This window comes from Chinchilla lanigera, unplaced genomic scaffold (genome assembly GCF_000276665.1).
Source record: "Chinchilla lanigera isolate Chin_1 unplaced genomic scaffold, ChiLan1.0 scaffold00001, whole genome shotgun sequence".
Lineage (NCBI taxonomy): Eukaryota > Metazoa > Chordata > Mammalia > Rodentia > Chinchillidae > Chinchilla > Chinchilla lanigera.
In genome coordinates this window covers 11670094-11676218 of record NW_004955402.1, presented here as the reverse complement: position 1 = coordinate 11676218, position 6125 = coordinate 11670094, and positions in this window count along the sequence as shown.

Genomic DNA, 6125 nt, shown 5'->3' with positions numbered 1-6125 from the left:
GCCGGCGCGCAGGCCGCTTCCTGGTGCCACGCCCCCGGCCGCCCACGTGACCCGCGGCGCTCGGCTTAAAGGGGCCACGGCTGGCTGTGGGGCCCACCCCTGCCCTCGCGCTCCTGCAGCGCTAGGGCTCCACCCGGCGGAGCGCGCAGACTTTGCAGCCCCGGGGCCGGAGCGACCCGGGAGGTAATGGGTGGGGTGAAAAGTTCATCCCTGCTTTCCCGCAATATAATTTTAAGCAGGCCACGGCAGGCAGTCAATATTAGACTGTAGGTCCGCTTAAGATAAGAATTCTTTTTTTCTTTTTTTGGTACTGGGAATCGAACTCAGGTCCTTGCACTTGCCAGGCAGGCGCTTGTGCCGCTTAGCTATATCCGTGGCCTACCCGGCCTCACTTAAGATAACATGAAATTTACCCCCGCCCACCGCTTTTTCCTCCTTCCAGTACTGGGGATTGAGCCCAGGGCCCTTAACACTGAGTGCACGCCCTACTCTTCAGCCCTTTTTCTTATTTTATTTTGAAACAGTCTCTCCCCAAGTCGCTAAATTGCCCACATTCAGCTCACTTGCAGCCTTCCTGCTTCAGCCTTCCAGAGTGGTGGGAGAAATTTACCACCTTTGCAAGTAGTATATAGTTCAGGACTGTGAAGCATACTCACATTGTTGGGAACTAGGTCTCCAGAACTTTTTCATCTTGCAAATCGGAAACTCTGTCCATTAACCCCACCGCCAGCCCTAGAACCCTGGAAGGTGAGTGTTTAGGGTGCCTCATAGAAGTGGGACTTCACAATATCCTCTCGTGTCTGGCTCCCCTCACTTGATACAAGCCCCCCAGTTCCGCGCATCTAGTGTCAGCATCTCCTTCCTCCTTTTTTCTGTTTCTCTTTTGGATTAGGAGATGGAGCCCAGAGTCTCATACATGCCAGACCAGCGTTCTGGGGCTGATCTTCGACCTCAGCCAGTTTTGACACAGGCTCTGGCGAGGCTTCTCACACTGGCCTGGAACTTGCCATCCTCTTGTCCCAGCCTCCAGGGTAGCTGGGATTACAGCTGTTTCCTTCTCTTTCGATTAATTTGTATTAATTCTTGTTTGCAGTGCATAATGAGTCCATTCCACATGAGGAGCTGGCACACGGCACCTCTTGGTTCTCTTTTCACCTCCCTCCTCTCCTCCCTCTCCCTCCAACTCTAGAGCCCGCCCCATTTGCACATGAGCTACCTCAGTGTCTCTTTGCACGTTTTGCTGAAGAAGCTTTACCTGTGTTCTGGTTTCTTTCCATTCCCAGCTTGCTTTCAAAACTCTGCTCTTGATTTGATTTTCAGAGACAAATGATTATGTTGCAAATCAGAATAATCCGAATATTTAATGTTTAAACTTTACTCTTGAGAAGGAATAAAAAGCTGCAATTTAAAAGTTAATTAAGTAATCTCAGACAGGCACATGGTACATGCCTGTAATCCCAGCGCTAGGAGGCTGAAGCAGGAGGATCACCAGGCCAGCCTGAACTATATAGCAAGCCCCTGTCTCAAACAACCAAAACGTTTATTAAGTAATCTCAAAATATTGGTGTTGTGGCTACCGGAAGTTGTTTTGGAAGATCACTTAAGACAGCATTTCCCAGAGGCCTGTTCTTATGTTAAAATTCACTGAAGGATCAGTAGACATCGCACCCCTGCCTGTGACCGTGCTGGGGTAGAAAATAATCCAGCGCCTACCTGGCTCCAGATTGTCCAGCTCAGTGGCTCCTCACGCCATCTAATGGTCAGAACCTCAAGGGCTCCAAGTAATATAAAATCAAGCAAAATCATGCTGCCTTGTAATCACAAGAGAAATGCAAGTGTGTGGGTTAAAACGGGTACAGAAGGACAGCAAGGGAAGAAAATCTCCTCCTCCATGGTGCTCAGTGCCACGAGCCAGGAGGAAACGGCTGTTTGCTGTTTCTCTGTTTAGCTGTGCTCTCCTCTGCCCACCTGCTTGACCACCTCGGTGAGCAGCTGTTTTTCCCTGATAAGAAAACCAAGAGGAGGAATCTAACGCCTGGATCTGCCTCTCAGCCTCTTTCCTGCCTCACCTCGCAATTTATTTTCTACCCCAGCTATATCTGAGCTTTTCCTGGCATTTACTTGCGTGCTTTGTGTGATACACAAAGGGTGATGCTCTGTGATGCTCTGTGTTTGTCCTTCCATGCTGGGAAGTTTCTAGGGACAGTCACTCTAGGTAGCGGGCAGATGGGAGCACCTACGCCACCTTCCCGTGTCTCACCACCCCTGAGCACCTCTGGAAGGGTGATGGTCAGTTTTACGTGTCCAGTGGCTGGACCAGGGGGTGCCCAGGTATGTGGGTGTTTCTCCAAGGGCACTGATGAAGCAGGAGACTGCACAGGATCCCAAACAGAACCGACAAGACATGGAGTAATGGGCCAAAGAGCAGTTTATTGCCAGTGTCCTTGGGGGACTAGTGTCCACCCAAGAGCGGAGAACAACGCCCCATGCCCACTTTTATATTGTTTCCATCCTACAGGGCCATTTCTCATTAGAAATCAGCATGAAGCAAAGGTACAAATGCAAAAGCAGTGATTACAAGGAAATGAACAGTGATGACATGAACAAGGACCTCAGGCCTCTCCAAGTCTGCTAGCACTACCGATACCTCACAGCTGAACCCGCTCATGTTCATGGCCGGGGTCCAACCCATTCAACTCCCCGGGGAGCTCAGCTCCATCAGTTTCCCCAGGCAGCTTAGCTGCACAGCTCACCCGTGCTTGTCCAGTCTTGCCCCAGGAGGTGGTCTCCTCTATCACTGACCCATGAGATCAACATTTAAATCAGGGGACCAAGGAAAGCAGATGGCCCTTCCCAATGAGAAGGCCTTCAAAGAACAAAAGGGTTGATCATCCCCTGGGGCCTTGGGACTCAGACATCAGTTTTTTTTCTCTGCCCTTATTTATATATTTTAATTTAACTTAATTTAATTTATCTGAGACAGGGTCTTCCTGTGTAGTTCATACTGACTTTTTTACTTACTATGTAGCCCAGGCCGGGCTCAAACTCACAGTGATCCTCCTGCCTCAGCCTCCTGAGTGCTGGGATTACAGGCGTATACCACCATGCCCAGACATTTCCCTGCCTTTAGACTCAAATTGAAATGTCAGCTCTTCCTGGGTCTCCAGCATGACAGCTTTTGAGCTGGAAATACATCATGGCCCTGGTTGACTTCAGTCCTTTCCGCTTGGACAGAAACTGAACCACCCACATCCCCGTGGCTCCAGCCTGCTGACTGACCCTGCAGATCTTGGAACGAGCCAGCCTCCGTAATCACATGAGTCAATGTCTGTCTGTCGGTCTGTCTATCTGTCTAAACTTAATAGAGATATGTTTTGATGAATCGGTAGGCAATTTTATCACTGTACAAATATCATAGTGTGCTTACACAAATTAAAGCAGCTACAATGTTACTAGGCAGTTAATCTTATGGTATCATTTGTGTTTATGCGGTTCATTTTGACCAAAATGTTACGTGGCCCATGACTAAGACGGACAGATAGATAGATCCTCTACGGCCTCTTCCCTGAAGAACCTTGACTAATACACATTGTTTGGTTCACTTGGAACCTGGAGACCTTTAGGACCCAGAACAACAATGTGCAAGTTAATGAAGACATTAGTTTTCATTCATTGCGAAAGGAGTTCTGTTAGCTTTCCCTAAAGTAGGTACTGCGAGTTTTCCAAATCTGAGAAGCCAGGATCCCGGGCAGAGAGCTTTGTGGCCGCTTTGCCATGGTAAAGGTGCTGCTTTGGAAGCAGTGATCGAGAGCCTGAGACGAGAGCGGGAAGCTTGAGAGGTTGAGAGGCTGGGGGCACTGGGGCTCAGAGCCTGCCGGCCGGAAGAGCAGTCCTAGGAAACCCGCTCTCAGCAGGCGGAGGTGCTGCTGCTACAGAGGGGGAGCAGCTCCAGCTCCGGGTCCTCAGGGCCCCTGCGCGTTTTTGTCTGGGCCGAGCGCACACGGTGCCCACAGACTTGCCCTGCCCTTCCTGTTTCACGCTGGCCTGTTTCCAGGCCGCTGCTCCTGCCGAGCGAGATAAGCAACTGTCCGTGCTTGTCTTCCTTCCAGCAGCTGTAAAGCTGCTTCTGCCAGTTTCTTTTTTTGTTGTTGTTGTTGTTGTTTTTCCGGTACCAGGAACCGAACTCACGACCTTGCGCTTCCCAGGCAGGCGCTTTCCCGCTGAGCTAAATACCCAGCCCTCTTCTGCCAGTTTCTAAAACCTAAAAGCAACACATAGCCCTTCCTGTTTTTCTGAGCTTTGTTTTTATTTTTTATCAGACAACAAATGTCTGTCCAGAGGGCCACGTATTAAGATTTGTAGAAGGGCCCTGGCTGCTTGGTGGATGTCTGGGTGACTTTTACTCTGTTCGTTGAGCTTCCTAAATTCCCTTTGGTTTTCAAATGAGCATGAATAGTTTTTATTGTAAAAGTTACCCAAAAGGAGCTGTTTGGAAAACCATGTATTCTTAAGCTTCCTAGCAAATTTGGGTAATACGTCACTAGATAATAACACATCGTGTGGCTTGTTTTTTTCCACAAGTATTTTCTTTTTTTTTTTTTTTTGTTTTTCTCCGGTACCGGGAACCGAACTCACGACCTTGCGCTTGCCAGGCAGGCGCTTTTGCCGCTGAGCTAAATCCCCAGCCCCTCCACAAGTATTTTCTGTTTGGGTGCACGTTTATCTGCCTGTTCACAGGCACACGAGGGGCTGAGCCTTCGGCATGTACATTGCAAGCTCCAATTCCTTGGACCGATGCTGCAGCTTCTTCTGAGTTCCATACAACTCCAAAATGATCAAACAGATGAGCAGCCCTATTTGGTTACTTCGTAACATTACAGCAGTACTTCAAGCAATGGAAATTTTTAAATTTAACTTTTCAAACCCTTTTGGATGTTTTCCACTTTTCTTAGCTCTTGCCTTATTTGGGACTTTACTCAAATATTGTTCTTACAGTTTTGTCTCAAGTATTCTGTTCGACTACTGTGTTCGTTCTATCCTAGAAAGCATGAGATTAACAATGGAAGTTCACAGAGATATAAACAGCAGCTCACTTGCTCATTCTGTAATGAATCCTACCTTCTTCCTCCATCTGCTATTTCAATATCTACTCTTCTTGATCTTAACTCTGCAAAAAGCTGGGTATGTTTAGGAGAAAGTTGAAAAGCCAGGGAGAGTGAAAATGTAACCTTTTCTTATTTGTTTGAGAAGGATCGGACTTGTGACCTGTGATCTTCCTGCTTTCACTTCCCAGGTGCTGGGATGATAGGCGTGTGCTACCACACTCAACTTGTTCAAAGGTTATTATTACTATTATTGTGTGTGTGGTGCTGGCGACTAAACCCAGGACCTCTGCCCTGAGCTACATCTCCAGTACTTTTGTTTTGACACAGGGTCTCACAAAGTTGCTAAATTGCTAAGGCTGTACTCAACCGTGTGATCTTTCTGCCTGTTTCCCAGAGTGCTGGGATTACAGGCCTATGTCACTATGCCTGTCTGAAGATTTTTTTTTTTTTTTTTTTAAAGAAAGTGACTCCAGGCATGGTGGTGCACGTCTGTCATCCCAGTACTCCGGAGGCTGAGGCAGAAAGACTGCCATGAGTTCAAGGCCAGCCTGGGCTACACAGTGAGACTGTCTTATAAAGCCCACCATGCTTGCTTTGGCAGCACAAACACTAGAAAAAAACAAACAAACAAAATCATGCTGGTGGGGAGCAAAACTGGCAGGGTTTTTTAACAGTGTTTTTTTATGGGATACAAAGGACTTTAACATTTCTAAATTTCTAAGAATGTGATTTTTTTTAAAGAAACGAAACTGGCAATGAATTATTAGTCATCCTTTTGTTGATCTTATTTTATAGCTATTCATGATGATTTTCATTAATATGAGGCAAAATATTTTTAGAAGATATATATATATATCTTACTATATTAGACTTAGCAAATCAATATTTTTCATTTTCTTTTCCACTATGTTAAAAATGTATTACTTGACCTATAAGAAAAACATATTTATAATGTAAAACAGACCATTTGAGATGAAATTCAAGTAGAAGTTGAGGGGGGGAATCTTCTAAAAATAGTAC